This window comes from Babylonia areolata, chromosome 33 (assembly GCF_041734735.1).
Source record: "Babylonia areolata isolate BAREFJ2019XMU chromosome 33, ASM4173473v1, whole genome shotgun sequence".
Taxonomy (NCBI): domain Eukaryota; kingdom Metazoa; phylum Mollusca; class Gastropoda; order Neogastropoda; family Buccinidae; genus Babylonia; species Babylonia areolata.
The window spans coordinates 15,446,611-15,459,110 of record NC_134908.1 but is presented as its reverse complement, the minus strand read 5'-3'; the positions used below and the strand labels follow the sequence as shown (position 1 = coordinate 15,459,110).

At 42.5% G+C, this 12,500-nt stretch overlaps 1 pseudogene across 1 annotated transcript in view; it reads right to left on the bottom strand.

Moving 5' to 3' along the window:
• Nucleotides 1–12,500, bottom strand: part of LOC143276776 (uncharacterized) — a 59,449-nt pseudogene that overhangs the window by 12,872 nt on the left and 34,077 nt on the right. The window contains exon 2 of the transcript XR_013053634.1: nucleotides 2,281–2,394. The product of XR_013053634.1 is annotated as an uncharacterized LOC143276776 (transcript). The remainder of the gene's footprint in view (nucleotides 1–2,280; nucleotides 2,395–12,500) is intronic.

Genomic DNA, 12,500 nt, shown 5'->3' with positions numbered 1-12,500 from the left:
GGTGATGATCAGGCGGTCCTGAGTGCTCATGCGCAACCGGAAGAAGACAAAGCAGACGAGGAGGTTACCCACAATTCCCAGCAGCATGAGGACAGCGAGGTAGACCATGGCAGGAATCAGTTGACGCGCCATTTCGTCGTTGGCAGCCACGAGTTTGGCGTGGGAGTCTGTGGTGTTGTTCATGGTTACGGAATTTCCCGTTGGGTAAGTGCCGATTGGAAATGACGCTGAAGTAGTTCAATAACTCAGGCACGTTACACAGGCCTTTTGAAGATTGATGTTGTTCTAACACATTACCTTAAATGGTGTCTGATATAGTTAAAAAAAAAAAAAAACCCAAAAAATAACACACCGTCTTTTGGCTAAGGAACACTGCTGTTTGTCTTGATTTCTCAACCTGGTTTTGTTAGAGTCTGGATTTCTCAGGTGTCAGGATTTCTCAACTTCGTATTGTTAAGGTGTCAGCCTGGTATAGATAGTGTGTCAGGATTTCTCAACCTGGTATTGTTTCGGTCTCAGCCTGGTATTGTAAAAAAAGCATCTGGATTTCTCAGCCTGGTACTGTTAGTGCTTCAGCCTGAGTATTGTTAGTGTGTCTGGGTTTCTTAGCCTGGTGTTCTTCATGTCTGAATTTCAAAGCCTGGCATGGTAAGGGTCTTAACCTGGTATCGTTAGTGTTAGGATTTCTCAGCCTTGGTTTGTTAGATTTCTCAGCCTGGTAAATACGTCAGGGTCTTGAGTTCCTAGCCTGGTGTCATTTGTGTCTTAATTTCACAGCCTGGTGTTGTTAGAGTTTTAATATATCAGTCTGGTATTGTTAGAGACTTCATAGATCCGTCTGGTATTGTTAGCGTGTCTGTATTTCATAGTCTGGCGTTCCCCGTTTCCAAATTTCACAGCCTGAAATTGTTAGAGCCTTCACGTATCAGCCTGGTATTGTTAGAGTCTTCACATATCAGCCTGGTATTGTTAGTCTTCACATGTCAGCCTGGTATTGTTAGAGCCTTCACCTGTCAGCCTGGTATTGTTAGAGTCTTCACGTATCAGCCTGGTATTGTTAGTCTTCACGTATCAGCCTTCATATAATTATCAGCCTAGTATTGTTAGAGTCTTCACGTATCAGCCTGGTATTGTTAGAGTCTTCACGTATCAGCCTGGTATTGTTAGAGTTCACATATCAGCCTAGTATTGTTAGAGTCTTCACGTATCAGCCTGGTATTGTTACAGTCTTCACGTATCAGCCTGGTATTGTTACAGTCTTCACGTATCAGCCTTCACATATCAGCCTGGTATTGTTAGAGTCTTCACAGATCAGTCTGGTATTGTTAGAGTTTTCATATATCAGCCTGGCATTGCTAGTATCTGGGTTTCACAGCTTGGTATCGTTAGTGTATGGGTTTCACAGCTTGGTATCGTTAGTGTATGGGTTTCACAGCTTGGTATCGTTAGTGTATGGGTTTCACAGCATAGTATCACTTATCGTTAGTGCCTGAGTTTCACAGTCTGGTAGTTTCAGACCCCACTGGTCCAGTGTTAAACCTGAATCGAGCACACAAAGTTGTAAGATACACAATTACAAAACTTTCACCTCATTCCTGATTGTCTACACAGCGTTTATGAACAACGTCATAGCCAATACGCTCAAAGTTACCACCGACATAATTATAATACTTGAAGAAATGTCTAAAACAGACAAGCACTATTTCCTTTTTCTCTCAGTAACTGTGGATATCATTTGTGATCACAGCAATCAATGTGACACTGGATTTAATAAAACTGGTGACAGCAAAAACATTTCATTTGCTGTTCTGCGAGAGTAATTGTTCAGGTAGACTAATTTGTTCCATACTTAGTCATAAAACAATCTTAATATTATATATTCATAATCAAACTTGTCATATACTTTATCAACTGGAAGCTGGAATTAAAAAAAACAAACAAAAACATACAACCCAAGTTTAGATTAAGTCTCATGAAGCCTATGAGAATAACACCAAATTTCATCTGGTTAGTGATGGTTTTCATACAAGTACATACAATCATTATAATTTGAATAATGATGCTAATTATATCTGGTTAGTAATGGATTACATAAAAGTACATCATCTGTGTAACTTTATCAATGATACTAATTTGTGGTTTTCAGATAAATAAGTACACACAATTTGTATACTTTGATTAACAATGCTAGTTTAATCTGGTTAGTAATGGTTTACAGAAAAGTACACACAGTCTGTATATTTTGGTGGTTAATGATCCTATGTATGAAAAACGTTTTACCATTTCTTTAACCGCAATTCTGTCTTCAGTTTTGTCTTCTGTCGGAACGTTCACACTGAAGACATGTCAGTTAGTTCACTGATTCTGTTGTTCTCTTTGTGTCCCAATGAAGTCCTGTAACACACAAAAAAGAATTTATTCGTTAGTTTGTAAGAAAAGATATGATGAGACATGAGACAGAGGAAAATAAGAATGTGGACGAGGAAGCAGTTCAGAAGGGAGCGAGAGAGAGGGACAGAGGGAGAGAGAGAGAGAGGGGGGGACAGAGAGAGGAGAGAGAGGGACAGAGAGAGGGAGAGAGAGAGGGAGAGAGAGAGAGGGAGAGGGAGAGAGAGAGGGGAGGACAGAGAGAGGAGAGAGAGGGACAGAGAAAGTGAGAGGGAGAGAGAGAAAGAGAGTGAGTAAGAGTGAGAGAAAGAGAGAGAAAGAGAGAGAGAGAGAATGAGAAAGAGAGAGAGATACACACAAATAAACACACACACACACACACACACACATTGAAAGAGGGAGAGGGAGGAAGGAGAGAGGGAAAATACGATTGTTTATTAAGGATTTATCAAACAAATAACACAAGATCATGTTAGTCCAAAGTTATTCATGCAAAAGGATTTACCCAAAATTTAAAAAAACCCACAGGATCTGAGAGACAGAGAGAGAGAGAGAGAGAGAGAGAGAGAGAGAGAGAGATGTTGAAGCAGACAGAGAGAGAGAGAGAGAGAGAGAGAGAGAGAGAGAGAGAGAGAGATGTTGAAGCAGAGAGAGAGAGAAAGAGAGAGAGAGAGAGAGAGATGTTGAAGCACACATATCCGGCTTCGTGAAAATGCCATCACAAAATGCAAAATGTCCTGTACTGCAAAGGACATCAGTCATCCCAAGTCGACAGTCCCTCACATTCTAATTTCCGTCACGTATGACGTCATTTCCGTGACTGGCAGACTGGCCTTTCTTCAGATTTTTTACCGTCACGTATGACGTCATCTTCGTGTCTTGTCGCCACCATTTCCCCCCCAAGTTATTTCCGTCACAAATAACGTCATTCCTGTGGCGTGTACTTTTTTCTTTTTCTTTTTTATTTATCATTTCTTTTTTACCACTGGCGTACTTTTGGTCGAATATCAGGACAATTAATTAATAAGAACAGCTGTCCATATTCATAAGCGGATTCATAATTACAGAGAAAATTATCAGTGCATAAAAAGTCACGCGCGCGAAACCGCTGTAAGCGTGCACACCCACCCACCCACTCATTACTTAGAGTGGACAGATGTTTGCGACCTACAACAAACCCCTCTCTATTTTATCAGGAAAATAAATGTCACAGACTTACAGCAAAACGCTTGTTATTTTGATCAGGAAAATAAATGTCACAGACTTACAGCAAAACGCTTGTTATTTTGATCAGGAAAATCAATATCACAGACATACAGCAAAACACTCGTTATTTTGATCAGGAAAATAAATATCACAGACTTACAGCAAAACCCTTGTTATTTTGATCAGGAAAATAAATATCACAGACTTACAGTAAAACCCTTGTTATTTTGATCAGGAAAATAAATATCACAGACTTACAGTAAAACCCTTGTTATTTTGATCAGGAAAATAAATGTCACAAACATATAGCAAAACGCTCGTTATTTTGATCAGGAAAATAAATATCACAGACTTGTAGCAAAACGCTTGTTATTTTCATCAGGAAAATAAATATCTCAGACTTACAACAAACCCCTCTATATTTTGATCAGGAAAATAAATATCACAGACTTACAGCAAAACCCATGTTATTTTGATCAGGAAACATTATTACAGAGACACACACAGAGAGAGAGAGAGAGAGAGAGAGAGAGAGAAAGCAAAACCCATATTTCAAGAAGAAACAAACAAACAGAAGAATAAATACACGAATGTGTTGACACGGGCAATGCCAACGATTTTTCTTCCTCAAGACGGAATGGGACAGGACAGGACTTTATATAAGATTTTCTTGTTGTCTTGTTCATCGATATCTGTGTTGCATTGTGAAATGTTCCAAATAAAATAACGTTTAAACCAAGACGGAATGAGCATTGTTCACTAAACCACCGTACATGCTTTTTCGCTGTTTAAAAAAAAAAAAAAAACAAACAAAATTTGTTTGTTTGGTTGTTGTTTTTTTCTTCGGAATTCTTCTTCTTCTTGTTCTGCGTTCGTGGGCTGCAACTCCCACGTTCACTCGTGTAGGCTTTCACGTGTATGACCGTTTTTACCCCGCCATGCAGGCAGCCATACTCCATTTTAGGAGGTGTGCATGCTGGGTTATGTTCGTGTTTCCACAACCCACCGAACGCTGACATGGATTACAGGATCTTTAACGTGCGTATTTGATCTTCTGCTTGTGTATACACACGAAGGGGGGGTTCAGGCACAAGCAGGTCTGCACTGAATTATGCTGACCCGGGAGTTCAGGAAAATCTCCACCCTTTACCACTATGCATCGTTACAGAGATTTGAACCGGGGATCCACAGATTGCAGGTTCAATGCTTTAACCACTCGGCTGTTGCGCCCGTCTTTTCTTCGCAACAAATAAACCGCAAGCGTTAAATTTTGTCAGCGTTCATGACAAGAGCTGTGAAAACCCATTACCTGTGTGGCTTGAAAAGTGTTAGCGTAACCACGCAATTATAACACGATCTGACGATCTGAGATAAGACATAGCTTGCAGGTCACATTGTCGGCAATTCTTCCTCTTGAGATTGCGTTACCTGTGGGGGAAAAAATTTTTTATAGACACGAAGACGGGTACAGCAGCTAAGTGGCTCAAGCATTGGACGTTCAATCAAAGGGTCCCGGGTTCGAATCCTGGTCACGGCGCGCGGTGGGTAAAGGGTGGTGATTTTTTTTCATTTTTTTATCACGATTTCCACGTCAACATAATGTGTACAGACCTGCTAGTACCTGAAGCCCCCTTCGTGTGTATTTGCATGCAGAAAAGTCATAGTTCTTTACAAAAAGACTAAGCTGTAAATGACTTCCCATTGTAATAGAGAAATTGATCATACAGCTTTCAATCTGCTGTTGGCCCAACTGTAAGCGTATGCCAGTCTTTGATATAAGCTGAGCGTTGGGCTGTAACGTTAAAAATCAGTTAAATATTAATCCACTAGTAAACTTATTCCGTTTATCTTGCTTATGTATACAGCGCGAGCGTTTGTACATCTATCGTTTATTATGGTTGTTCATCCGTTCGTGTGTTCAACCATTGACTGTTAATTGTTTATCTATAGTTGTTTTTTTCTATCTCTCTTTACACACACCTTTACACACACCCACACACACACACATATATATATATATATTTATATATCTATGCAAGTGTATTCACCTTGTTTGTATATCACTGGAGCAGTAATGAATCACATTTTATTTTCAATTTTGACTCACTTGTGTAAACAAAGTGAGTCTATGTTTTAACCTGGTGTTTGGTTGTCTGTGTGTGTGTGTGTGTGTGTCTGTGTGTCCGTGGTAAACTTTAACATTGACATTTTTTTCTGCAAATACTTTGTCAGTTGACACCAAATTAGGCATAAAAATAGGAAAAATTCAGTTCTTTTCAGTCATCTTGTTTAAAACAATATTGCACCTCTGGGATGGGCACAAAAAAAAAGAAAAAAGAAAAAAAAGAATCCTAATTATATGCAAACTGCATTTACTGTTATATTTATATTTTTTGTATTCTCTAAACTTGGCACTTTGATCTGATATTCTGACCCAACAACAAGAGCAGTCATTTTTATCATTTTTTGTTCAAACAGGAACTTCTTTTGCTAAGCATGGAAGTTTTATTATTTTGCAAACGTTTTGGTGCAGATAGTAAAAAAGGGAAATTACTCTGTGATTAATGCTAGGGGACTTAATTTGCTTTAAACTGATCTTGCTCATCTTAAACATTACATTTTGAAATTATACTCAATACATAAAAAGCTTGGATTTAAAAAAAAAAAAAGTGTATCACAAGTGAGTCTTGAAGGCCTTGCCTCTATTGTCTTAAAGATATTTCTTTACCTGTTCAGTTAGTTAAAGATATGGATTCGTGCAATGAAGGAGGTGCCCCACCCCTAAAACACACACACACACACACACACACACACACAGGGGTAACAACACACGTTGAAATCGGCATGCACATTATAACTATGATAAGTGTTCACCTTCACACAGACACGCGCTGAAGATTTCAACGCAATTTCTTTCTCCTCCTTCTCCAATTTTCACACGCAATTTCACACACACACACACACGCACGCACACACACACACACACACGCACACACACACACACACGCTCACACACACACACACACACTGTTCACCTGCTTGTTGCAATTTTGATCGCTTCAGTCGATAATATTCCACAACTTTCCCCTCCTCAAGACGGAATGAGCAGTGTCCACAACAAGGCGTGGACGTTCACTCCGTCAGTCACACAGAGGAGTGGAGTGGAAGAAATGATGTGGATATTGCCTTTTCTTTTCTTTTCTTTTCTTTAAATAGAGGGTGTCGAGTCTGACGACGTAGTTATCGTTGTCAAACTATTTTTGACTCACTTGTGTAAACAAAGTGAGTCTATGTTTTAACCCGGTGTTCGGTTGTCTCTGTGTGTGTGTGTGGTAAACTTTAACATCGACATTTTCTCTGCAAATACTTTGTTGACACCAAATTAGGCATAAAAATAGGAAAAATTCAGTTCTTTCCAGTCATCTTGTTTAAAACAATATTGCACCTATGGGTTGGGCACAAAAAAAATAAAAAAAGAAAAAAAGAAGAAAAAAAGAATCCTAATTATATGCAAACTGCATTTACTGTTATATTTATATTTTTTGTATTCTCTAAACTTGGCACTTTGACCTCTTATTCTAACACAACAACAACAGGAGTCATTATTATCATTTTTTGTTCAAACAGGAACTTCTTTTGCTAAGCATGGAATTTTTATTTATTTTGCAAACGTTTCGGTGCAGATAGTAAAAAAAGGGAAATTACTCTGTAATTAATGCTAGGGGACTTAATTCATCACAAGTGAGTCTTGAAGGTCTTGTTTTCTTTTCTTTAAATACAGGGTGTCGAGTCTGACGACGTAGTTATCCTTGTCAAACCAGTTTTTTTTTTTTTTTGTTTTTTGTTTTGTTTTTTTTGTGTGTGTTCTTTTCGTTTTGACGGGTGACAGAGAAAGGTTTCTTGAGGACCCCCGCAAAAATGTCTTGACCATCATCATGCTAATTCTGTGATTGTCGTGGTGCCATCAATCATGACTCTAAAAGAACAGCACCACTGCCTTCTTGTCGATGTAATATGAAACCCTTCGTTCGCGGCCAAGTCAGTGTCAGTGGCCGTGGTGGTGGTGTGGTGGTGGAGGTGGTGGTGGTGGTGTGGTGGAGATACTTAAATCGTGATCAGGTGGGATTACCTTCTGGATAGCGAGCGGCCCACAGGGTCACTGGATCTGACCTGAATGGTACAGTAGGTCCTAGGTAGTGCCTCCGTCCGCCAGACTTGAACAACGTAAAAAAAAATTTAAAAAAAGGAAGAAAAAAACAAAAGGAAAAAAATGAAGAGGAAAAAAACGAAAAAAAAGAAAAGAAAGAAAAGAATAAAGACCACCACAAAAAAAAAGAAAAAGAAAAAGAAAAAAAGACCAAAGAAAAAGAAGAAAAGGAAAAAGAAAAAAGAAAAGAAAAGAAAAAAAAAAGAAAAAAAAGAAAAAGAAAAAGAAAAAAAGACCAAAGAAAAAGAAGAAAAGGAAAAAGAAAAAAGAAAAAAAAAGAAAAAAAAAAGAAAAGAAAAGAGAGAAAGAGAGAGAGAGAGAGAGACAAAAAACAAAACAAAAACAAAAAAAAAAAAACGAAAGAAGAGGAGGTAGACGAAGACGAAGACGAAGAAGAAGAAGAAGAAAACAACAACAACAAAAAACAACAACAACAACAACAAAAACCCCAAAACCCCACAGGTCCACGCCCACACTTGGTGACGACCTGTCAGGGCAACACAACTGTTCGGAACTGGAAGGCTTGCTGTGATATTCATGATTCGCCGCGCGGCAAGGAGTGGGTGGGGAATGAAGGGTCGGAATACTGGAGAGAAATAATGATTGTGATCATATAAAAGGTGTCGGCTGCCTGCTAGTGCCTGAACCCCCTTCGTGTGTATACGCACGCTGAAGATCAAATACGCACGTTAAAGATCCTGTAACCCATGTCAGTGTTCGGTGAGTTATGGAGACACGAAAATACCCAGCATGCATGAACCACGACAGAGTCATCGGCAAGTCGATGTTGGTCGTGTAACGGAAAGAAGAAGAAGAAGAAGGGTGTGTGTGTGTATGTGTGTGTGTGTGTGTGTGGAGGGGAAGGGGGGGATAAGCGGGAGGGCGGATGGGGAGAGGGGGGGGGGTGGAGGAAAAAAAAAAAGATCATTCTACGTACTTAAATTCTTCCCCCCCCCCCTACCTTCCCTCATCTTCCCCCTAGTAATAATAATACCCCACCCCTGAAAACGGAGTATGGCTGTCTACATGGCAGGGTAAAAAAACAACATCAACAACAAAGGTCATGGAGGTAAAAGCCCACTCATGTACACACGAGCGACCGTGGGAGTTGGATTTGTATTTGTATTTCTTTTTATCACAACAGATTTTCTCTGTGTGAAATTCGGGCTGCTCTCCCCAGGGAGAACGCGTCGCTACACTACAGCGCCACCCATTTTTGGGGGGTATTTTTTTTTCCTGCGTGCAGTTTTATTTGTTTTTCCTATCGATGTGGATTTTTCTACAGAATTTTGCCAAGGACGACCCTTTTGTTGCCGTGGGTTCTTTTACGTGCGCTAATTGCATGCTGCACACGGGACCTCGGTTTATCGTCTCATCCGAATGACTAGCGTCCAGACCACCACTCCAGGTCTAGTGGAGGGGGAGAAAATATCGGCGGCTGAACCGTGATTCGAACCAGCGCGCTCAGATTCTCTCGCTTCTTAGGCGGACGCGTTACCTCTTGGCCATCACTCCACAGCCACACTTGCAGCCTACGAACGACAAATTAACTCACTCAGTACGGCCAGTCCTCTCTTCTCCTCTACACAGACCCCTCGGATGCCCAGTGGATATCTGAATGACCCAACCTTTAGCTTCCGTCGTCAGAATTGTGGTATTCTTTGTCAACATTCACGTCTTCAGTATAAGAGCCTTCCACTTGCAATATTTTGATGATGGTAATTGGGGTGAAACGCTGTTAACGTCGTCTCTTTCGCCGTTCGTATGGAGAGAGTTAAGCAAGGAAGGAAGGAAGGAAGGAAGGAAAATATCCACAAATTTCCCCTCATACACTGAAGACGGAGTGAATTAGTGTTCACACACACACACAAAAAAAGGCGTGGACGTTCACTCTGTCAGTCACGAAAGTAGAGAAGTGAAGGGGGTGGGCGGGGGGGGGGGGGGGGGGGGGGGGGGGGGGGGGGGGGAGAAAATTAATGTGGATATGGCCTCTCCCCCCCCCCCCCCGCCTCCACCGCCCCCCCCCCTCCCCACTCCCACATACCTTGACCTTTTTTTCCGAAACCAATCCTCTCTCATCCATCACGTACTGACTCCTCCAACCCCCACTCCCCTCCAACACCTCACCCCCCCCCACCCCACCCCCCCTCCCCTGCCTCTCGCTCCCTGTTCATCAGGCCTGCATGACTTTTCCTTTTTCCTCTGCCTTGTCCCCCCCCACCCCACAACCCCTTACCTCCTGCACCACAACACACCTCCCACCCCTCCTACAACCTTCCCCTCCTCTGAGACCTGCCTGACTTTTCCTTTTGCCTCTGCCTTGTCCCTCCTTTACCCCCCTCCCCCTTCCTCTTGCCGCCTCATCACTTCCTCCACTACACCACAACATTTCCCCGCCCCCTCCTCTTGCAATCCTTCCTCCTCTCCCTCTCCCCACTGTGCTCAGGCCTGCACTACTTTTACTTTAACCTCTGCCTTAACGTTTTTAGCTCTCCACCCTACCCAGCCCCCAGATACACATACACACCACACCTCAACACACAAACACACACACCAACTCCCCCCCACCCCCTCCTCAACATATCCACACACACCACCACCACCTCTACTACCCCTCAACACACCTCCACACATATACACACCACCACATCCCTCAACACACACACCACCACCACCACCACGACCCCGACCCCTCAACACACATACACACCACCACCACCCCTCAACACACATACACACACACCACCACCACCACCCCTCAACACACCCACACACACCACCACCACCCCTCAACACACCCACACACACCACCACCACCATCCCTCAACACACATACACACACACCACCACCACCACCCCTCAACACACCCACACACACCACCACCACCATCCCTCAACACAACCACACACACCACCACCCCTCAACACACACCACCACCACCATCCCTCAACACACATACACACACACCACCACCACCACCCCTCAACACACAACCACACACACCACCACCCCGACCCCTCAACACTCATACACACCACCACCATCCCTCAACACAACTACACACACCACCACCACCACAACCCATCATCCCCCTTCCACCACAACTCGCGTCCTTATTCTGTTGACACGCTTCGTGGACCTACTTTCATATGAGCATGACACAGCAGTTTTGTGTGTGTGTGTGTGTGTGTGTGTGTGTGTGTGTGTGTGTGTGTGTGTGTGTTTAAGCGAGTTCATACTTCGGGAATGTCTACATTCTTCCCCTCCACTCTATTAATCAATATTTGTGTGTGTGTGCCAGACAGGGGTGAACGTCCAGGCCTTATTATGAACACTTACTCTTTCCGTCTTGAGAGAGAGAGAGAGAGAGAGAGAGGGAGGGGGTGTGGCGGGGGGGAATTGTGGATATTTTTTTCCCCCATACACTCTTTTTTCTCCATCCAAACACGTCCACACTCACTCCATCTTCAACTTCCTTTTAACAATTCCTCCCCCCCCCCACACCCAACCCCCCAACCCCCTCAGCCTCTGTTCACATAAAGTTCCGCACTCCAACAATGTCAAGACCTACCTTTAATCACCCACACACATACACCTGGCTACACGGCACCCTCGCGCGCACACACACTCACTCACACACACACACACGTACGCACACACATACACGCCCATCCCCCACCCTCACGCCCACACACACAAACACACGCACATACTACCACACCACCTCATCCTTCCTCTCTTGGCCTTTCCCTGAATCCGTGCAAATCAAAATCTGCTTAGTTCCGGGAGCTAAAAATAGGCTCGCTGTTGTTCCCCTACCTCTCCACCCCCCCCCCCCCCCCACCTCTTCCACCACTCTAACCCTCTGTCCCCGCTTGCCCCTCCTCCCCCCCCCCCACCCCCCGCAACCGCACCCCCTAGCGGCGACATGATTGAATGGATGACACCTCGTCACGCCTCCACTCCCCTAAAGGAGGAAGCACCCATGCGTTTTAAGACAGCATGACCGCGTCAGAAGGTGGAAAACAAGAGAGGCAAGGTCTTCAAGACTCACTTGTGATACACTTAAAAAAAAAAAAAATCTAATCGTTAAAATGTGTTCTGTATTTGTTATTATAAAGCTTCGCGTTAAAAAAAAAAAAAAAAAAAAGAAAAAAAAGAAGGCCAAACCAGATTCGAATTAAGTCCCCTAGCGTTAATTACAGAGTAATTTCCCTTTTTTACTATCTGCACCAAAACGTTTGCAAAATAAATTAAACTTCCATGCTTAGCAAAAGAAGTTCCTGTTTGAACAAAAAATGATAATAATGACTGCTCTTGTTGTTGGGTCAGAATATCAGATCAAAGTGTCAAGTTTAGAGAATACAAAAAATATAAATATAACAGTAAATGCAGTTTGCATATAATTAGGCTTCATTCTTTTTTTAAATTTTTTTGTGCCCATCCCAGAGGTGCAATATTGTTTTAAACAAGATGACTGGAAAGAACTGAATTTTTCCTATTTTTATGCCAAATTTGGTGTCAACTGACAAAGTATTTGCAGAGAAAATGTCAATGTTAAAGTTTACCACGGACACACAGACACAAACACACAGACAACCGAACACCGGGTTAAAACATACTCACTTTGTTTACACAAGTGAGTCAAAAAACGATGGCGATAATATCCACAACATTTTTTCCCCCTCAAGACGGGCG